Below are 23278 nucleotides of genomic sequence, written 5' to 3'. Positions count from 1 at the left end.
CTAGGGCTTTGCTGGGGATGTTCTAACACATTTCTAAGCACAGGAGAGCTTGAGGACATTTCTGCCCCGTGCTCTTTAAGGTTGGCAGGGTGTGTGTGTGTGTTTTTGTGTGAATTTCATGTGTCTCAACCTTCACTTTCTCCCAATCTTGGAATCTATCTCCAGCAGTCCCATGCACAGACCTGGGTCCTATTCGGTCCCCAGAAATGACAGTTGAAGGGAATTTGAAAACAATGCTGGGTTCTGGCAACTTTGCTCCTTCTTCCAGGTTGTGGAGAATGGGGCCAAAGGGACAGAGGAGAACGGTGGAGGCCTACACTCAGAGCCGATCCCAAGCTGTGCCTCCTCCAGGCATGAAGCCCAAACCCCCATGGTTTTCTCAACAATTTAGCAACTTTGAGAAGCTGGCAAAATGATACCCTGTGGTCCAAAAGGATGACTACCCTGCCCGAAGGTGAACTGTTCTGTCTTCTCAGAGGAGGCTATTCCTAAGAAGACAAAGAGCAATAATAATGACAACAACAAAATAATAATAATAACAGCTTGGGAGATGAGCAGTAGATTAACAATGGGTGGTCTAGAAGCTTGCAGAAGATGCCCCCCGACCCCCCCGCTCTGGAATTATACATATTCTCACATTCTGGGCTTGGACTGTTCAGCTGTGTCTTAAAACTCAGAACTGCTGGGGCTGGCCCCGTGGCCGAGTGGTTGAGTTCGCATGCTCCACTGCAGGCGGCCCAGTGTTTCGTTGGTTCAAATCCTGGGCGAGGACATGGCACTGCTCATCAAACCACGCTGAGGCAGCGTCCCACATGCCACAACTAGAAGGACTCACAACGAACAATATACAACTATGTACTGGGGGGCTTTGGGGAGAAAAAGGAAAAAAAAAAAAAAAACTCAGAACTGCTGTAAGAGCAATGATATTATCCTCCTGCTGGGGTGGTCGCAGAAATTTCATTTTTTGTTGAATGTTAAATACATCCCCTGAAGTTTATCACAAACAGCATGAAGGAATAAAACTCCACGTGGCTGGTATTCTGTCGATCTTCCTCCCCACTGAAAGACAAGCCCTTAAGTAAGAAAAGTCTGAAGGGTGTGTGATAGATGGGAACACTGGGCTTACCTTCTTGGAGGGGCGCCTTGGCAGCACACATGCTTTCCAACTTTATGTGAAAATATTGCTGCTGCAGTAAATGGGAAGGACATGTTGTCGTTTTTGGACTCCAGACAAAGGCAAGAGTAAACATGCATTAAAATGGAATCTCTATTTTTAACTTACCTTTCTCTTTCTAGAAATCACATCAAGATCAGATGACACGTATTACTGCATATCTTTCAAGAATGTGGCAACCTCCCAGCATAATTCTCAAAATCATTACTTTCCCCACTGCTAGTCAGATGTATAATGTCTGAAGGCATGACCAACAGTTCACGTTGACTCTAAGAGCTCAACTTTGTTAGAAAGTGTCAGTTCAGACGTCATAATGCCTTTGACGGCTCTTGCTTTGTTGTGATCTTTGGGATGAAGATATTTAAGTGATATGGCCCCCTTTCCTCTTTTATCTCATTAAGTTTCCCCACCTCTTTGGAAATGTTTTCTTCATTTTACATCTCGTATTTTGCTTTTAATTTGGACCTTTCTAAATCCAAATGTGGCACTTAAAGGCGTCAGCACTGAGACCCACATAACACAGGGCATCACAGAAACGGGACACATGCGTTTGCTGACTGGCTTTTTGAAGTGTAAGAGCAATTGCAGAAAGGACTTGGCGAGCTGCAGCCCGTGGTGCTTCTGCTGCTGCCCTTCTCTTACTCTGAGACGGAGGAAGGAAGGCCCAGGTAGTGAGTCTCAAGTTTCCTCCACCTGCTGTTTGGGGTCTGCTCCTTATGAAGCAGCGGAGAGACGAATAGAAGAAATGAGCACTACTGCAGAAACATTGCAAGGTGGCTCAGATGCTGCCAGTTATTAACATCCCCAGTCCTTGTACGGCCCTCGCCACGTACCAGGCCCTGCTGTAAGGGTTTTATGTGTTACCTCTTTATAATGCTATGAGGCAGGAACTATTATTCACCTCTCTATTTTACCAGTTGGGAAACTGAGGCAGAGAATGACTGTGTAACTTGACTAGATCACAGAGCAGTCAGGCCATCTGGCATTAGAGGTCAAACTACTCATAACCTCTCTGCTCTGCTGCCCTCAGGTACCACACCTCATTTCGTCAACGGACCAAGCTTGTAAGCTCACTGTTAAATGCTGAAGTGTGCTGTCCTTGACTACCAAGACCACAAGGCCATCTTTCCATCAGTAATGCAGGAGACTTAATTTTTATTTTTCTTTGTTTGCATTTATCCTCAATGCTCACTTCCCAAGACCATCTTGGGGCCAGTAGCACTCTTTTTTTTTTAACACTTGCCTGGAAGTGCAAAGAAAGAGTCCCTAGGCAGTGAAAAGTCCTGTCTATAAAGTAAACACACCCACGTTGGGACTAAATGCATGCCTTTACTTCATTATTATCACCTATTACTCTGTGGAGCTATCCAACTCAGGTGATAGGAAGTGACCTGAAATTGGACTGTTTGATGCTCCCTCCTCATATGTAAATTCAGTCAAATACAGTGTACGAGAGGATGCAAAGATAGAATACGATGTTGCTAATTTGGGGCTTTTATTTTATGGAAATTAATTTTTTTCCAAACATTAGAGAAAGTGACTAATATTCACTCTTCTGATAAATATTTATTGATCCTAACTGTATAGAACTATAGACGAGGCAGGGAATATGATAATACATAAATAAGGCTCCCTTCCTTTGGGGATCATAGACTAATGGGGAGAGATGATGAAGAATAAAGGCCTACCAAAAAAATTGAAAGTCACAGGAAAGTAAATATAATAAATTTTTATACCTGGATGGCTTAGACACAAATTTCTCTGAATTTAAAAGGGAGAGAAAGAAGAACTAGCACTTATTATGAAACTTCACTATTCCAGATGCTTTTTTATGTGTTTTGATGTAATTATCACAACAGCCTAATAAGGCAGACACCACTATTTCCTTATTTTACAGGCAGAGAAGCTGACTGATCCAAAAGAACACCCGCCCTGCCAGAGGCTGAACAATTCTGTCTTCCCCCGACTCTCACCATGGTTCACCTGAGTATTTGGTGGTAGGTTTAGATTTTTGAAGCCAGATCTTAGACTAGAGTGGACAGGGAGGGCTCCAAGGAAGAGGTGGACTTGAGCTGATCAAGACAGAGACCATATGGGCAGAAGGAAGTCATGGTGAATCCTTGCAGGAATCAGCGTGACTAATGTGATGAAGAGAAGACTCTGCACACACATTGACCTGGGGAAAGCTTAATAGGAATAGAATATTTATTTAGGGGAAGAGTTGGAGATAATGTTAGAAGGAGGCATGAAGCTGGGTTTGCATCAATATGAATTAATTATGGTGAAGGGAACCACAGCACACACACACACACAAAATCACCAATCTTTCAATCTTATTGCTACATTCAATCTAGAAGGTAGTGCCCATGACATTTCAATTCTATGTTCGATTTATTAAAATGTTTTTCATCTCAAGATATGTAGGCAACATAAGGAAATCAGCTCTTCTCCTTCCTGTTATCGTTCATGGAATTGCTCTCTGGTATAAATAAGCTGTGTAAACCCAATGCTCGCCTTATCCTCTTATCATCCCGGTCATCACTTGCTTTAACTGAATAGGTCGAATAAAGGAATCCCTGGGGATCTAGATGTGTAGGTTGCATTCTGCCAGGGTTTCCAGGAGGGACTAGAAATAGAGGGTAGCAACTGTACAATCATCTGTCTGGGACACACATAACTTTCTAAAAGTCCCCTTTGCCTGACTTTATAATGTCACGTTCTAAAATATCAGGGTGCTTTTGTTGTTCTCTCCATGAAAAATTAATGATCATCAAAGTATTATCATGTTTATTTTAAAGCAACTGTTTTCTACATTTTAATTAAAAGTTGTAATTCACCATCTTTTGACCAAGTTATCTTAAATCTTCATCTTCTTGGTAATGGATATTGGGCTGGATTCAGAGAGAAATACAAGCGTTACTTAATGCAAACAGTAAAATCTCGGTGTTTCTAGAGATACGGTTCTGTTCATTTCATGTGCTGTGCTAACTCTGCTTTTTTAATTAGAAAGATCTTCCTGCTTATGCAGGAATCCCGGGAAAGGCGCATTGTCTTATTCATTATGTATTCCACGGGAATCACAAGTGGACACAACCAGGCGTAAAATGATGACTGTTGTGTGATTAAAGCACTTTAATAAGACCACTCCCTCAGTAGAGTGAGCTTCTCAAATATCCATTTTTTAAGAGGTGAGCTGCATGGAGCAAGATGCTTGGTGCTCCTCTGGGTCCGCATGAGGCCCCTTTTGTATGTATTTTACCAATCTCTGTGGGTCTACTACCAAGACTAGTTCCTCTTCCTTTTTAGACCTCTCTCCTACCTTAGGGAGTGATGTCCTAGAAAGTATTGGATTTTCTATTTCAGTCCTATAGTATATAAGAGGGAATAATTTAAAATAATGTTATACAGGGGAAAGGTCTGTAAACAAAGATTCACTACATTTGGGGCATTTCTATACAGTGCTGTCCTGCTATATTTACCCCTCTGTTCTCCACCCCCACCAACTAAAAAACATATTGGTTAAGAATTCAACCTGCAATGGTTTTCGTTAAAAGTAAATGGTGCTAAAAAGGTCTATTAAGAAAGAAAATGCAAGTAGTGAAGAAGGGGGTAGGAGGCAAGGAAGGAGGAAGAGAATAAAGTGAGGGAGGATGAAAAGCAGACAGAGAGAGAGGAAGGAGAGAAGAGAGGAAGGAAGAAGAAAGGAGGCTTTTTTTAAAAAAAAAGGGGGCCCACTGAATTGCAGCAGAGCAAAGACTTATCTATATGCATTACTTTGATTTCAAATTATTTTTAGCATGGCTTTTATTGTACTCATTGTTACATACATAAATCTTTAAAGTAATACGTTTTGTAAGAAATGGTCATAAAAATTTACAGCCAGTAACTTTTCCCCTGTCCCTTGCAATGATATTCTACTAAAACCATTAAATGGTTCTCATTAATGCCCTTTAAATGATTGTGTAATGACCCACAATCACTTGTAAGTGAACAACCATTAAAGAATTACCAGTTCTTAGCATGCTTTTAAGTACAGCTTAAATACATGGGAGGTAACATATAATATATTACAAAAAGTATTAAATTTGAAATAGTAAAAACATGGTCATCACAAAAGAATGCGTAGGTGTGCAACTCTACCCTGCAATGACCACGGTTCCCACTGAACACGCGATTACAGTAGATTTTACAGCATTTGTCCTTTTTCCGTATTGATTCTTTTCTTTTTGCTGGGATTAAAAATAATAAGAATAATAAAACCCTGCCACAACAGGAGTCAAAGTGCACATAAAAGCAAATGGGGAAAATAATTAAGCCGATGTATAACAGACAGCAACCTATCTACACAAAAAATGAACAGTCCATGCCAAAGATACTTTCTACAGGAGGGCAAATGCTCCTTTTTTTCTAACCATACACATATTTGGGATGGGAGAGTCTAAGCACTCAGATGATTGCATTTTTTACACTTCAAAGTATTCTGCATCATGGGCATGTGGTCAAAGATAGTAAAAAATAATAACTCTTACTGAAGGTGTGAGGTCAGATTAATCCCCTGTGATTCTGGGCATGTTTTGTAGCAAGCTCACCCACCCATGTAGATTGGGCATTGATTTACCCTAAACTACAAATATCAAAGAGTTTGGTGGCATTTGTTTTTGAAGTTCTTTCACTCGTGATAGACCTTGTTTGTATTCAAGTGTCATCGATGGGTATGTGGTAATAGAACTGGGGCCATAGGAAGCTTGTCACCAGATAGAGCAACACCCAGGGTAAGCACAATGCCAAATCACACAAGGGACAAAAGAAAATCAAATTTTTTTACCGCCGCTTGCATCTGCTCGCTTTGATGGCATTTAACCAGAGGGAGGGGGAGGCGGGGTCAGGAGTAGTATGGGCTTTGGGGCTAGGAGGCACAGCTACATGTTTTCCCAGGGTCATTTTGGAAACTCCAGGTCAACACTGAATTCCCCAACTGGCTCTTTTTGGCTTCCTGGGATTGGTGACATGCTGCATTTTTTGCTCTCCAATAAGCTCTGCTTATCCCCACATGTGTAACCGTGTTTTCTTAGTTGCCTCCTTCTGGTGCAGTGAGCCGGTGGCAAGGAGGAGAGCCCTAATTTTATAAATGGTGGGAATAGACTCACAAAGGTGATTAGACTTGCTTGTCTATAGCGTGAAAGTCTCAGCTTAGTTCTCACTTCCACTGGGGAGCCTTCCCTAATCCCACAAGGATGTTCCCATAATGCTTATCAAATGCTAGAGTGGTGACATAAGATCTGGCTGGACAGAAACCATGTTGGTCCTGTTCACAGCTGGATCCCTCATCTGTAACACAGGGCCTGCCCGGCAATGCTGGGACCGTAAATAAATATCAGGTTATGAAACTTAGCCAGAAAGGTTGCAAGTAAGTTCAGTTGGTCAACTAAAGCTGAATAATTCTAAATAGATTGCTGTTCAAAAGCAAAACAAAGTTGAAATTTACAAAATTTTCGATAGAAAGTAGAAATCTGGGCCTGTCAAGAATAAAATGAAGCTCAGGCGTTCCCCAGACTCTCCTTTCAGTACACTGTCCCCTCTTCCCTGTTGGTCCCTCTCAGTCTCCAGCCTCTTTCAAGCAACTGTGCTTCCATTATTCTTATCTCTTCCATTCCTCTCCCTTGCCGTGAAGCCCCAGCCCCCTAAAAGCTGTTCTTTGAAAGTTGCTTTCACTTTACCCCTGTCCGTGGATGTTTTTGCAATTTGAAACTTTGTCATATAAAAAAGGGAAGTTTTCTTTCCTGTGACTGCAGTTCTAGGTATTGGTGGGCTTGTGAGCAGCGCCTCGTTGGTACCCACGTACCCTGACAGAGTGGTGGGAGAGAGTGCAGTGGAGGAAGAGGGCTTGGGTTAACTTGCAGACTGACCGAGTCAAAAGCATTTCCCTTAACTGATTTGCAAAGTCAACCAAGCATAGAGCCAAAGATGAAAACAGAGCATAAAAACAACCCCTTTATTCTCCCAGCATTTTCTTAGCTCTGTGTCAGCTAGTATTCTCTTAAAGTCAAGAACTTTTCCCATCTCTGATTGTGAGAACACATCCAACTCAGAGCCTCTTCCTGGTGTGCTTGGCAGTAGCTGCCACACTGTGTGTTATTTAAGAAGCTCCATTTGGCTCCAAATTCTACAGAGGAGAGGAACATATGGCCTTGACGGTTAAAAATATTCATGAGTCATGTTGCCCAGTACTGAAGTACAGCCACCTCAAGGGCAATTTTCCAACCGCTCATATTGGTTTACAACATGGAATGAAGACCAGATGAAGCTCCAGGAGGTGTTCAGAGGAGACAGAATGCAGTGACGCAAGTTAGAATTTGGTCAGTATGTTGGGTCGCCTGTCCCTTCTGGAAAGAGGCATGGAGCATTGGTAGAATATCAGAGTGAGGGATCCCTTTCTCCGGTTCCATTCATAGACCCAATGTTCTGCTAAAATCTTCTGTAGGAAGAACTTGAACTTGGAAGTGAGTGTTACTCCATTCCTTGACTCCCCAGTGACTTTCGTCTTCTCTTCATGACCACTAAGCACTCACCTTGCCTCCTGGCATTTGCTTGGTCTAGAATACCATATTCTCTAACCTCCATGCTCCTGGCGGAAAATGCTTCCTCAGATAGATAGGTATTCATGAGATATATATATCTATATATATATAAAAATATGGTATGGCTTTTAGGGACCCTGAGAAAAATTTCAGACTGTGGATTTTTGCTGTTGTTTTGGTGGTTGTTTTTATTTTAACATTTCTGAAAGTTTCTACAGAAGCGGTCCTGAGTGTGTTTGGCTTCCTGGGAGCATTTTATGTGATTTGTCAAGCACCAGTATTAAAGAAGCACAGTTAAAATAACTGGAGCTGGGGGATAAAACAGCTTGGTTCTCAGATGGCCAAAGAGTAGACAGGAGGGACATCTGTAATAGTTTCATGATTTAGAACACATTGTACTATCTGCCCTTTATTCTTCTTTCTCTTGTAAATTAATCATTAGAGGGCTCTATCTGAAGCACTTTTTTCTCACTGTGTATCCTGTTTCCACCTGCCCCTTGTGGGCGATTGCACCTGACTGTAATTTGGGGAACACAAATTGCAGGGGTTCAGCACTTTGTGACTCCTCTAAGAAGTTCATGTCACTCCCATCTTCTGGCATAGTTCAATTCAGAAGCGCTTCAATGTATCATTAATGCATTAAAAAATATTGTGTTTTTAGACTGAATACCTGGAATTAGTTGGGAGCCTGATGATCCCAAACAGACTTTTTACAGTGCTTGGGAGCCCTGAGGAAGCAATTCTTGTTTAAGCATCTGCGTTACCAGAGCAGCCCAAGTACTTCAAAGGTCTGTGCAGGATGCTCAAAATAGGCACCTTGCCAAACAGAAATTGAAACACATATACGTGCTCCACTATTTGCCTTACAGAAATTAATTTTCAGCCAGCAGCACCTAGGATTATTTAATATTTATCTTTAGCTGCAGGAAGATGAATCTATTATTTTATGAGTTGAAGTTGATTTTGTTATTTTACCTGAGTGTTTCAGTCAGTCTTTCCAGTAGGAGACACTTATGCTCTCCCCTATGCCCTCCTATCACCTTCTTTTTATTATTATTATTATTTTTTTAGCTATTTAGAAGCAGTGGGGAGATTCATGTCTTATTACTTAATTTCCCTCATTGGTTCCCTAGCGAGAAATGATTAGGTCCTTTCAGTGATTCGAGCAAATTTTAAGATCCGGGATCACATCACTTGAATGGACCCAATGGTGGTCATAGGTGTCAAAGAAACAGTTTTGGAGTGCTAGTAAGGAAACTGAGTTCTAGAGCCTATCTTCCCTTTTGTGACCTAGGAAAGATCCCTTAACGTTTCCAGAGCCTCCCCTTCATCATCTGTACCTAAGTAGTTTAGAGTCAACAGTCCCTACAGGGCTCTTTTCCCTAGCACTTTGTCATTCTGAAATGCCACCAAGGTCCTACAGTTCCTCCTTCTGTTGCTAAATTCCAAAGGGTCGTGGGCTATGTTGCTTATTTGTGCCCGTGAAATTAAAGCACCAAGAAAGGAATATGTCACTGTGTGGAATAACAAAATGACTGATAGAGTATCGGAGAGACTTGAGTGTATAAAAAGCCACAATATTGCAAAGTACCTTGTCGATGGGAACTGTTAAATATCAGTGGAGCATTGCTGTGTCTGCACTGTCAGCACTTCCCTGTGACCACAGTGAGAGAGATGCTAAAATGTCATTTCATGGACCACATTATGTGCTGCTTACGATGAATATTCTGGCCATGGTTTATTACATTTTTGATAAATTGTAACTTCTTGGACCCAAATTTTGTTAGCTTATCTCTAGTGCCATTTAAATATCTTAAAAGACTGAATTTACCCCAAAGATTTAATCATCATTCAGCAGTGGTCTGTAACCATGTGGTACTAATTTAAATTACTGTAGCAATGGACAAGTCTCTATCCAGAAATTAATAAATGCAATTTATAAGGAATGTTAAGTAACAACTAACAATTTAATGCTTTGTGAGTTTCAGCCAAACTGATTAAATAATTAAAACAGATTTCTAGGGATAGGGGAAGAGATTTTACCATAAAAGAGATAAACAGTTTGGGAATTGTATGCATTCTTTTAGACATTTAAGATAATTAAATCCAAAACCTATGTTAAAATAACACTAAAGGTCTGGTTTAAATCAGTAGTGGGAATTGCTAAGTTAAGAGTTGAACACCATCCTCAGTGTCTGTCCCATTGTTTTAAATAAGGCATCTGGGGACTCTCAGAGCTCTGGGTCAGTTTATAGAGCATGCTATTGGTGGAACAATATTGGTCTCAAGCACAAATAAATGTAGTCAATGGAACTTCCTTCTTTCTATGATGTTTCTAGGCTTTTCCTAGGCTAAACTGGATGTTTAGAATCCTTTCAGAGCTGTTGTACAAACCTAAAACTTTCTTGTATACATGGTTTTCAAATTCTCATTTGTTAAAAAAAAGGGTAAAAGAATTTAGAGGTCATAGCTGTTTTAATATGATTCAATGTGTACTGAGTGTAATAGGTACATTTATGGGCTTAGCATAATTCCTTTTTGCAACACATTGTTGAGTGCTCCTATACGTACAGTACAGGTATGTCTTTATGATACAAAGATTAATAAGGCATGAAAGCTCTCTGTTTTCTGGCAAATAATAACGTTTTGGGAGGCAAAGCAGATGGGTAGCGCCCTTGATAGAAATGACCATGAGTTACAATAAGGCATGTTCTTTTTAAGGATAATTTTTTTAATGATTTTTCACAAATGGCTCCAACGGTGTTCATCAGTCCTGCTTTACACTGTATCTGCATTCCACCAGCTCCAGTGCTGAAAGACTTTCGAACCACCTGTGTCAGGGCCTCCCACCTTAACTGTGCGAAAGCTGGATGGTGGTATCTACAGGATGGAGTGGAAGTGTGGAAATTGTTTGAAAACCTTCTTTTCTGTGGGGGCACATAGTGAACACCAGCTAGTTGAATTTTTACTGAACTGAACAGCTGTTTGGGGGTTAAGTAGATCAAGGCGAATGTTCTGCTGCTCGATAGGTTTCGAATTCATTATCTTCCAAATTGAACTTACCATACTTTTCTCGAAATGTGCTTTTCCTTATATGACAACCAATTACCCTGGTTTGCCTGGGACTGAGGGATTTCCCAGGATGTAGATCTTTTAGTGCTAAAACTGGGAAAGTCCAGGGCAAACCCAGATGAGTTGATCATTCTTTTAAATGTGCCTCTTGTCTTCTCTATCCTGATAAATCATACTCTCACCTATCCAAACATTCTGGACTTTTCCACTTCTTTTTCCACGTTCAGATTTTCACTGAGTCCTATCAAGTATTTTATCCCTCCCTCTTCTCTAGACTCTGTTATTGCCTTATCTCAGGCAGTAGCATGCTTTTGCTTGAACTATTGCAGCAATCACTAAACTGAATGCCCCCCATAGACTTGCTCTTTCCCCAGTCTCCCCATGACCCAGCTTCCAGTGATATTTTAAAATGCTTGTTCACTTTGTTACTTATTACATAAAATTCCAATTTATATACATGGAAGAAACCATCATCTGGTTCCTCCAAACTCTCCAGGCTCCCCTCCGTCCATGTTCCTTCTTAAACTCTATTCTTTAGCCATTTGGATCCACTTGGAGTTTCTTGGGGGCAGAATACTAATTCGCACTCTTACACCGTTGGCTATAATATTTTCTCCTTTTGGAATGCCCTTCTAAGCCTATTTTTTCATCTGGCCAGCAACTAATTATTTTTCAGGACCCAGGTCAAGATCACATTTTTTTATGAAATCCTTTCTGCCCCAAAATAAAATTGATGCTGCTAATTTTGTGCTAGGCTGTGCCTTGTATACTCATCATGCACCTAAAAACACATGTTACAATTATTTATTTGATTGTTAGTCTTCTATTCTAGATTATAGACTGTGTTTAGTGAAGGGAACCTGATTTATTATTTATTTCAGATTTTGGTATTAGGTCTGACACATAACAGACACTGAAATGTTGGTGGAGTGAATGAAGACACTCTCCCTGCGTCATGGAATCTCTGCTGAGACAATGGGGCAATGTGTGTGTGGTGAGTCTCCAAGCATTTTGATAATGCCCTTCTCATATCACCTGCTTGAAACTTGAAGTGGTTATTGACATGTTCATCATTTTACTATTATATCATCTATTTGTTCATAGAGTAACTTCCAGAAGTAACTTTTATGTCCACATATTAAGAGAGGTGCTGTTTTATATATTTTTTTTCTTATGCCATATTGGTTTTGATTCAAATCTAACAAACACTGTTGACTGCCTATCCAACATCCATCTCTCTGCCTTTTACCCCAAGACTTTATCCTTCCAGACAGAGCCCTGTTTATTTCAGGGGCACCTCTCCTCTATAGGACCATGTATTTCTGAAAAGCTTGCCTATCTTCCTAAGGGGATGGCTCCTGATTAGTCTAAGGCAATCATAGTGGCCCCATTCCTCAAAGCTCTCTAAAGATAGCTTGATGCTTGGACTTGTGACACAATTCTGGCTGATGAAGTGTGAGAAAAGTCTGTTGGGGGTCTTTTAGAAAAGTTCCCCCTCACAGCAAAGGTACCCGGGAAGAAATAGTCTCTTGTTCTCTGGATGTCATCCTTTCTACATGTGAAATTTAAAACTACTGTGTCTATCTTGTGACATTGAGAGAGGCCAGCCTTTGGATGAAGCCAACACTGAGACCAGCATAGCAGAAGAATAGAAGGAACCCAATCTTTGGTGTCACTGTGGAGGCTCTGAGTCTGCCCCAGCGAGAGCCCTCAATCTCCTTCTTCTAGACTTGTAATTACGTGTCATGTGGCTGAGAGTCTTGTCACTGACACAGATAAGATCAGCACTGTAATCTGAGAGGACTGGGGCCGTTTGTTTAATACATATCATGTGGTACTTCAAAGGTAAGGATAAACATGCTTAAAGGATACTTGGAATAAGACAGAAGCCAAAATGACCACCTGCGAAGATTCAGATTCTACCATTTGTTCAATACCTGTATTGAATGATTCTATCAATGAATGAAGGTTCTGTTTGAGGAGTTGTACTAAGTGCTTATAAGGAGCACAAAGTCTATGCAGTCATAACCTTTCTCTATCTGAGCTAATGGTCTCATTAGTGATCTAGGGCAGGAACCTAAATTACCGTACAATAAAAAAGAAAGTAGTGGCTATTGTAGCAGTGATAACAGTCTAACATTTATTGAACAATTACTATGCACCAGGCACTGTTCTAAGTCCTTTCCAAGACTTTTATTTGCATCAGCTATGTTTTCTCTCTCAAATATTTTCCTCACAGACCACTTCACAGCCTAAAAATACTTACATGCAAGTATGCTTACATAAGTCTCTCTCATTCTAAAAGAGGCAGACAGAGAGAAAGAAAGAAAACCACTATCTTTCCTGACTTTTCTTTCTTCTCAAGACACCACATTATCTCCCTTTACAAACTTCACGAAGTTTTTTTTTTTCCATTAGTAAACGTTATTCTTTTTTTTTTTGGTAAGGAAGATTCTCCTTGAGATAACATCTGCTTGCAATCTTCCTCCTTTTTTTTTGGCTTGAGGAAGACTAGCCCTGAGCTAACATTCATGCCAATCTTCCTCTACTTTGTATGTGGGATGCCTCCACAGCATGGCCAGTGAGTAGAGTAGGTCCACATCCGGGGGATCTGAACCTCTGAACCCAGGCCACCGAAGCTGAGTGTGTGGAACTTGAAGGACTTGGCTATGGCCAAGAGGCCAGCCCCAGTAAACCTTATTCTTTAGAGTATTTTTAAGTTCACAACAAAAGTGAGTGGAAGGTAAGGAGAGTTCCCGTATACGCACCCACCACACACACAACCTCCCCAACTATTGACATCTCCCACCACGGTGGTACATTTGTTACAATCAACATATCTATATCCTCACATCATTATCACCCAAAGTCCATAGCTTACATTAGGGCTCACTCTTGGTGTTGTATGTTCTATGGGTTTTGACAAATGTAGAATGACATGCATCCACTATTGTAAGTTCCCTCCTCTAAAAATCACCTGTGCTCTGCCTATTCATCCCCCCTCGCCCTTCACCAAGTTTTTTGAAAAAAAAATAAATAAATGACACCTTCTTCTATGAACCTTGGATTTTTTTTTTTTAAAGATTTTATTTTTTTCCTTTTTCTCCCCAAAGCCCCCAGGTACATAGTTGCATATTCTTAGTTGTGGGTCCTTCTAGTTGTGGCATGTGGGACGCTGCCTCAGCGTGGTTTGATGAGCAGTGCCATGTCCGCGCCCAGGATTCGAACTGACGAAACACTGGGCTGCCTGCAGCGGAGCGCGTGAACTTAACCACTCGGCCATGGGGCCAGCCCCAATGAACCTTGGATTTTTCGCATCATATTCATTCTTTGATCCACTGCGCTTATTTTCATTCCCCTCATTTTTCTGAAACTGCCCTGAAAAAGGTCACTATTGACCATGATATTGACATTTCAGCAACTGAACCCCTACTGGTGACTTCTTTTCCCCTAGATAGCAACACCACCTGTCCAGTTTACCCAAGCCAGGAACCTCAGGCCCGTACTTGACTCTCATCACTCTTTCTCTCTCACTGGTTAATTCTATCTCCAAAATTTCTATTTCATTGATTTCTTCTGAGAGAAATGCAACTTTTCTTGCCTTACTTTAGGCTTCCATCATGTCTTCTCCAGATTACTGTAGAAACCTTCCAGCTTAGTCTCCTGCCAACCTATACCCTAGAGTGATGTCAGGGTAACTTTCTAAAACACCATTCCCTTCCTGGTGCTATCTGTTTGAAATACTTTACTAGTATCTCTTTCCTGCAGAATAGCATCTAAACTTTTAAGCTCAACCTTAAATGTCTTCATAATCCTGCAAAGGTGCTACCTTCTTAGTGACACCTCTAGCCACCCCTCCACATGCTCGCTCTTCTACTGAAGTGGTCTGTGCCCTGAGCACGTGCACTTTCATGCTCAGTGACTGTGCTTGGCCTCTTCTCTCTGTGGAGAATGCCCTCTCTCATTGCCCAGGTAATGTACTTCTACTACCGCTGAGACACAGTGGAAATGGTCCCTACCTTCCTGTCAATCTTGTCATAGCACTTCTAACATATCTCTCTTATCAAAACTATTATGCTTTATTGTTATATTTGTTTGTCTATATGCCTGACCCCTTCTCTTAAATATGAGCTTTTGAGACGAGGAGTATCTCAATATCTCCAGCATTTATCTCAATATCTCCAGCACCTGGTACAGTGTCCAGTACTTAAAGAATGCTTGTTGAATATTTATTGAATGAAGGCTAATGTGACAGTGTGAAAAGAGTGTGATGGAAGCTCTGAGAAGGAGCAGTTGGTAGGAGAGTTTTATTCCTTCATTCAACAAATACTTACAGAATACTTACTTAGAGCCAGGCACTCTTCTAGGCACTGGACATAACAATGAATAAATAGAGAAATATCTTAGACTCATGGGACATAACATTCTGTTCTAGTGGGAGAAGACAGATACAGGTGAGTTTGGCAAAGGATCAGTACCATGAATGAATGAAAAGGTTAAGACGTAGATATAAGACACAGGGAATGGAAAGGGTCATTCATAAACTGGGCAGTCCATGACCCACCCAAAGGCACTTATTTAAAATCACATTAAAACATCAATAAGAGCTGCTTGCATGACCTGATCCACTAAACATATTTTGGGAACAGATTTGGCCAGTTGACTCCCTCTTTATGGTCCTCATTGCAGAGATATCTTTGTTGCAGATCCTGTTCCTTGAAAAAGCAGGGAGAAGCAATAGCTCCTTGAACCCTGGCAGAATTTCCTTATTTATTAGTCTTACTCCACTCTACCTTGGTAACAATACCTTACTTTGTTTTATTCTCTTTATCTTGTGCTTGTAGCTTTATGATGTTTTTTCAGCAGCCACAAAGTTGTCCTGAGAAAATGATCCACTTGTATTCCTTGGAAAGAGTACCCTTGTGCTTGGGAACCAAAGGCCCAGCAATGAGAGTTCAATGGGGGCAAGAAGAGCTTGGGCTGTCTCATGCCAGATTCGGAAGGTTTAGTGCATTAAAAATAGATTCTGCAATCATTCTTTGTAGGAGGTAGGAGATCAAGGAAGTATGCCATTAATAGGTGTAGGTACTACTAGACGGCAGAAAACTAAAATCATAATATTTTAAAGTTGAAGAGACTCTTAGAGATAATTCTAGTTAACCTGCTCATTTCATAGACAAGGAAACTGAAGCTCAGGAATTAGTAACTTACCCAAAGTCATACACTTGAATATATTAATATAGCATTAATAGTTGACCATTTACTTCTCCCCCATGTTAGTAGACAAGAGTTTCAAACAATAGAACTGGATTGAGAGCTATGACCAGCAAGCTGTAGATGTTTTTCCAAATTTCTGTGACCTAATAACCAGCTCTTAATGGGTGAGAGACCTATGGCAGAGGTAGCTGGAGATGGAGTATAGTTGATAGGATGATGTGAAGATGGTGCATGAAATGCATTTAACTTCAGCCTGAAAATTAAAACAAGAGGCTTGCAGAATTGTAAGTTCTCATAGTGTATGGGAGAATGGTCATGTTTATCTATTAAATTATTTATTCATCTAATTTTTCCATGAAATTATTCATTCATTCATTCATTTCCTCATTCATGAATGCTGAACCCTTACTCTTCTTGCTTCTGAGTTATGTGCTGTGGAGGACATGGTGCTGCAGAATGCTCCTTCCTCCTTGGGCTCAAAGAGCTCACAGTCACACAGAGGAGCCAGATGTGCAGGCAAATCATCACAGCGCTCTGTGCCCTGCGAACGTGTATGTTATTCCTGAATGAAGGGGAACCCACCTGGACTCTGAAGGCAGTTTACTCCAAGTCAAGTGCTGTATTAAAAAGACTTTTCTGTACCCTTCCTAGTCATCCTAACAGTGCCATCCACACGTTAATAATCCTCTGAAGAACCTTTCTCCCTTGAGCAAAAATAACCTGCCTAGAAGATATTATGAAGAAGTTTCCTGCTTCTTTTGAAGTTACAGCACCCGCCAAGTGACGTACCCTGTGTTTCTGTTACACGGTTCCCGGAAGGCCAAGGCTCCTGAGTCATCAAATGGCAGTCGTTCTCTGCAGCCATTGGCTCCCAAGAGCACATTTCCATGTGTCTGCAAAGGGAAGCATTAGCTGCCTGCTTGAATCAGCCGTATGTGTGTTGGTTGGGAGCTGTTATGAGACGTACCCCTGACAAGAGCCGAGTTGCCCAGCCAGCTTCCCTTTATCAGATGGGCCAGTGCCAATCATCATTGTTCTTGCAAGGTGATAGCAGGAGTTGTTCCCCGTTAGAAGATGGTGGCATTCTGGCAGGGTCATCGTGGTGTTAAGATGCATAGCATTTGTCAGGTTTGCCTAGGACTTCTGGAGGTTTAGTTATGAAACTTGTTAATTGAGCTATAAATATAGCTGCAGCCTTTGCCTTCCAGTAAGGCAGTGTGTTAATTTGGGTTTGGCAGGGGGATGGTGCAAGCTGCCAATGTTATGTTACGATTAGTAACGTGCAGTACATTTTAACTCCACTTCTTCACGTGCCATGCTTCCCTCCTCTGTTTGTTATCTTTGTGAGGGAAGAGAGAAGAGGAGAAAGCAAGCTCATCGTCATGAGCATCTTACATTAGGGCTGTTTATCTGCGGGGCTGTTTTTCACCCTACAAGTCTCCAAGTTGAGAGACTTAGAAAGATAAATGAAGAAAGCCATGTGCACTACTCCAGAGGGCTCAGCCACAGCCTTCTGCCCGGAGATTAGCGTAACCACAGTTGCCAACTGCGGGGTGTCTGCTCTCGTTTCCTCCCAGGAACGCCTCCCCATATTTAGGGCATCTCTCTGTACATTAAGGTGAAAGTGATAATAATAAATATATGTTCTCCATAATAGAAATATGTTCTCCCTCTTTTTACACACGTGGAATTATACGTGGAAAGGAATGGATTTGTTTGCTTGTTTCTTCTTCAAATTCTTATTAAAGTCAATGTGTCACTTGCTTATCTCATTGAGAAAAAAATGTGAGGACTTTAAACTGTTTGTAAAAGCACCTTAGGTCGTGTAATTTGCACTCAGAGAGGAAAGGATAGGGGCTGCAGGAGCAGTTGTCACCAGGCCTGTTTAGAGATGCTTGATAGGTATTTGTTGAATGAACAAATGAATGAATGAATGGGTGGATCTCAGTGAAGTGGAGTTTTGAAAAAGTTGCCTTTGTAGATTATCCAGTCGGCCATGTCTGCTTTCTTTTCTTAAAACACAGCAGTGACCTGGAAATAGGTTGGCAAAAATGTGGAATTCTGTTTGTTGGCAATGTGGTAGAGGAAAGAACTCCCTTCCAGCTAAATAGGATCAAACTTTTAATTTTTTTTTCTAAAGCACCTGGCTTGAATAGAAATATGAAAGAATGTAGAAGTCTAACATGCTGTGTGGGTCTCTCTGGAGACAGTGCTGATTGCATTCTCTGGTTATGAAATGTTAGAGAGAAATCAGCTTGAACTAAATATTCTTTGTCTTTCATTCTGCTTTCCCTTTTCTGGGCATGTCTTTCTCCTCTGATAAGTAGAAATTTGCACTCTTTTTTATTTTTATTTTTTTTAAGTAGAGCCCTGTGTCTTTCTCCCTTCTTGGGATGAACTCTAGAAGTGAAGATGTTATATCATGGATGCAGAAGTGTGCTCAACTCTAATGAAGATTGTATTAAATTTTTTTTTACAGTGAAACTGTGGCCTGCCTCAACTACACCAACTGTTAATTGTATTTTCCATAAGTCCTTTAGATATTCATTTGAAATGCATTTTATAACCCATCTGGTAACCTTGTTGCTAACCAACAATTATAGTCTGACATTTGAATACAAAGAATTTGGGACAAGCCACAGTTGTACATGGAAACTTTTAAAACAATGTCTCCCTTAATATATTCTTTACTAAAAAACATTGTGAAGAAATGATTATAGCCTCACTAAATTCTGACATGCTGAAAAAATGGCTGTTCATTCTTTGCAAATTTGTACTAACTTAGTGATTGGGAAATTGAGAGAACAATAATAATAATAAAAAAAGTCACAGGCTATGCCAGGCAGTCATTCTTTCCTCCGCTCCACCCCATTCACAAACTTGACACAGCTTGGACCAATATTAATTCCAACTGTTGGAGAGAGTAGGGGCTATTCACATGTGGTTACTTTGGAGACTGAAGAATCTGGAATCAAATTGATAGGATTATTAGAGTGTGAAGCAGGACTGCTATGGGCAGTTGTGGGTTTTTGTACTTAGGCATCAGGCCGAGTAGGCAAGTGTGGGCTGGAACGTAGTCCTGGCACTCCTCGCCAAACTGTGTGCCCCAGCTAGGGGCTGCATCAGCTGGGAGGAAAGGCCCTTTCTGCAATTCATCTGTCAGGGTGGAGGGCCTTTTTGTAATTTGCACAAAGATGCACTGCGCTGGAGGTGGCCTTGGCTGGAAGTAACTGTTGAGGGGAATCCTGTCTTCTCCACCGCTACGGTGTATCTAAAACTCTCCTGGGGTCTATCAGTCTCTTCTTTCACCCGCCCACCACCCTCTCCATTGGTGGGAGGAGGAGAGAATTATCTGATGGGGGCATCTGGAAGGAGAAACCTAGCCTGGGTTGCTCTGCCCCTTCTGCTGTCTTTATTTAGGGCACCAGCTGCCTGCAGGGAGCACACATTCTGCAGTTGGGGGTGGGAGCTGGGGAGGAAGAGGAGACAAGCTTGACTCAGTCCAACATTTCTAATTCTAGGAAGCTCACTTGTCCATCTTTCCCATCCTTGCTTTATTCAGTAAGAAAGGTTATAATTTGTCCCCCATCAGCTTACTCTCTTGTCTCATTTTTCGCTTGGTTCAGAATTCAAGAAGAGAGGTTCTATTTATGGGGTTCCCACCATGATCTTAGAGATAATACAATTACCCATTTCCCCCTGTACCCATGCTTATAACAGAATTGTTCTTTCCAGCAGAAGACGTGAACTGGTGGGCCATTGGCCAGATCCAGTCTACATCGTGTTTTGTTTGGCCCACAGAGTGTCTTTTGAAAATAATTGTAACAACATTTAACAATGGGAGAGTGCAGGTACATATCAAGATTTCCAGCCCTTCTTAAAAAATAAAATTGGAAAATCTGGCCACATCGGTCTGCCTCTCTGCATGGCAATAATCCGCCAATCAGCTCTAGTTGAGCTCCCCCTTCCGTGACGCGTACACTCTCCAGCTTTCTTCTGTCCCCTCCACATACTATGGACTCTTGGGCTGAGGTCGGGTGTCAGCCACCCTCCATCAATCCTCTCATATGGTTTTTGTTTTGAAGGAAATGAATATTCTTTTCTTCTTATGTCCCTTTCAAAAGCCTTACAAAGACACAGGAAAGACAAAATATAGTTTATTTCCATATGTTTAACGTGTATTTTTTTTCCTGGATGATTCACACATTATGCTACCTACCTGGTTCCTACAGTCATTTGGAGTTTCTTTAGCATTTTTTAGAGAAAACCTTTATGTTTCTTTCAAAATACTGCCAACGAAAAGGAATTTGTTGCTTTCTCCTGCATGGAAGCTCTCCCTTATTGTAACCTGGTACCTGCCCCCTGCACTTTGCACATAATGATATTGCTTCAGTCATCTGGTGCCAAGTGAACAAATATCCTGCTAGTAGTTTTTAGAATTGTTCACTAATTTCTTCTTCTCCTTTTTCTGAATATAGTAGAATTTCACTTCTTCCAAACTCTTAAAGCTAACCATGGCAGGGTGACTTGCATTGGCCAATGAAATGGTCAGAGAAGGGGTGGTGTCATTTTCAGGGAGAATCTGTAAGAATGAATGTGAAATGGACAGTTCACCTCTCTTCTCCCTGACCATGACCAGGGACTCTCTAACGGATGCTCCTTCAGCCTGTGGCCCTATGGGAGGGAACTGGAGTCGGGCATCCCAGCCGCCACCTCCACCCTAGAACAAAGATAAGATGTAGAGCAAGTGAGAAAAAAGAAAACTTTGTTGTTTTAAGCCCCTGACATTTCAAAGTTGTTTGTTAGCGTGGCAAAGCCAATCTGACTTGACTGATACACCCCTGCTTCCACGTGACAGTTCTGGCATCTGAAGATCATTCCTTTGTCTTTGTTTTTTGTTTCTCTGGAATAAACTTTCATTTAATACATGATTATATGTTTTCTAAATGTACGACAAGTTCCCATCCCGTTCCATTGTAAGAAAATCTTTCTTAAGGTGATTATTTCCATGGTCAGCTCTGCCAACATCTTCGGAACACCCCGGAACAGAGAGTGAAGTCTGCCGAAGGCCAGAAAAAGGACAATGTGACCCATTCCTGATTTAAAAATATGTCACATTGGGCCTGTTTGCTATTTTATCTAGCCCCGAGTTGTTTCTGATAGGGGCACCGAGAAACATGTCGTGGAGAGCACAGTTTCCATCCATGGCTGGGGAAAAAAATAGGTGTTTTTCAAACTTCCCATTGAGTTCCTGCCATGTTTGATGTATCCAAACTCTCCTTGAACTTGCATTTAGCTTTCATCAGTGTATTTAGCTTTCATCAGTAAGCCTGGAGTTACTTGGGGGAATGAACTCCAAGGTTTACTGACTAGTGTGCAAACAAGTACCCCCTTAACAATGTCTTCCAAAAATCAGGAAACACCCTCTGGTTCTAGCACTCTGATAATTTTGTAGGCTTGAACGACATAACCTTTGATTACATGAACCCTCTCTGTCCTACCACGAAAAGACTATCTTTTCCATTTGGGGGTTATTTATAAGGACTTTTAAACATTCTTTATAGTTCATCAGAATTGAAATAGTAGATCATGCACTCTATTTTAAAAATAAATCTACATCCATCTAGCCATCTTCTTGTGTATGTTAGTGTCTCCTTTTCTGTTTCTGTCTGAATGTGTGTTTGGATGATGTGAAGAGTGGCAAGGAGGAACTAAACGAGAACCACACAGAGGAAATAAAATTCCTTTGCTTCTCCCTGCAAACAGCATGGTCTCTCCCCTCTCCCTGCCCCTTTTTGGGCCAATGGAGAGATGAAGCCTGAAGGTTCTAAAGGTCAAAGTGAAGCCCTGAGCCATCACACATGTTTCAGTGGGACAATCAGTACTATTGGTTATGAATTTGGACAAGGGATAGTAGAAAGAATTTGAAATTCTGCAATAAGAAGGTTCTAGCTCCAGCTCTGGAGGTAAATAGGCCTTTTGGCTTGTCTAAGCCCTATTTTCCTGGTTTGTAATATTTTTACTCTACCTGCCTCACTGAGATGATCTGAGAGTCAAATTCAACATAGGAGCATTCCTTTAAAGTGGACTACTCTGGATGCAGCAAATTGTCTTTATTATCGTTCTTTGGGCTGCATGGCAAGTAGAGGCATATTTTTTAAAGAAGGGATGCTTTTGGGGGGCCCCAGTTGGCCTTCTGCTCCTGCTATCTTTCCCTCCACAGCCCTTTACAGGACACAACCCCAAAGAGCAATAGTGAGGCATGTCTCCTGCACCCCATAATCCTCACCTCTCTCCCTGCTTCAAATTGAAGCCCCTAAGGAGCTCAGTGTCCCTACACCCCTCCTGGACTTTTTCATGAGTTTATGTGGAAAGTCCCTGAGGTCACAGTACCCAAAAAAGCTAATGTCTGAGATGACAAGGACTAGAGCTGCTGGCTGCACTTATATAGTGGACTTTTCAATGTCTCAATGGGAGGTGTTTCAATGGGAGGACCATGGCAACCTGGGGACACCAAGGCACTGGAGGGGTTACCAAAAGGGTACGAGGGTGCTGTGGGAAAGGAAGGTCTCCAAGAGCTGTCAGCAGGCCACTTCCACACCAGAATCTTTCTCCTTTCTCCACAGTGGGATGTGCCACTTCACTCCATCTCCTACTTCTGTCCCCAGAAATAAGTTTTTTCTCAGACAAGCAAGATTTAAGGATCCCTAGTACAATTCTTATAATTGGGCCTTTGTCAATACTATTTTCTTTGGGCAGGGACTAGCCATTTTCCAGTTTATTTTCTGGATACTCAGAGGTTTCCAGTGTGTTGCTTTTAGCTGCCCTGGGAACCTACTGTTAGGGCCATGTAGAAATACACTCTTCTGTCAAGCTTTGGTTTCTGAGGTGGGAATGCCTGTAAATCATTGCTGCCATCTTATTTCTCATTTTTTAAAGAGAATCATTTTGAAGCCAGGCCTGCTATGTTGTGGACTGAATTGGTGAAGGACACAGAAAGAAGATTCCTGTCAGCCCTTTGTGGGAAAGCAGATTGTGGGTGAAAACAGGGGTATAAGTGAATCAACAGATAGTACCTTTTGACGTGTCCGCCCATCTGAAGTGTATTTGGCGTAATAAGAATATATAAGCTGGAGAGGAAGAGTTTGTGCTCTATGCCTCAGATTTCTTTGTACTCCCTGGAGCCACTGCTTCACTAACCTTGCCCTGCCCCGCATCATCCTTCATCTTTCCAAAG

General features: G+C 41.4%; 1 long non-coding RNA gene across 3 annotated transcripts in view; it reads left to right on the top strand.

The window, feature by feature from the left end:
- Positions 1-23278, top strand: part of LOC106829980 (uncharacterized) — a 586118-nt gene that overhangs the window by 410051 nt on the left and 152789 nt on the right. The window contains exon 4 of one of the 3 annotated variants that reach the window (XR_011504023.1): positions 3072-3189. The exons of the other annotated variants lie outside the window; for them this stretch is intronic. This is a non-coding gene — a long non-coding RNA (uncharacterized lncRNA). Of the gene's footprint in view, positions 1-3071; positions 3190-23278 lie in introns of those variants that run through there. 3 annotated transcript variants of the gene reach the window in all.

The sequence above is a fragment of the Equus asinus genome, chromosome 6 (genome assembly GCF_041296235.1).
Source record: "Equus asinus isolate D_3611 breed Donkey chromosome 6, EquAss-T2T_v2, whole genome shotgun sequence".
Classification (NCBI taxonomy): Eukaryota; Metazoa; Chordata; class Mammalia; order Perissodactyla; family Equidae; genus Equus; species Equus asinus.
Note: the sequence above shows the minus strand (reverse complement) of the source record. Positions and strands in the feature narration are given on the sequence as shown.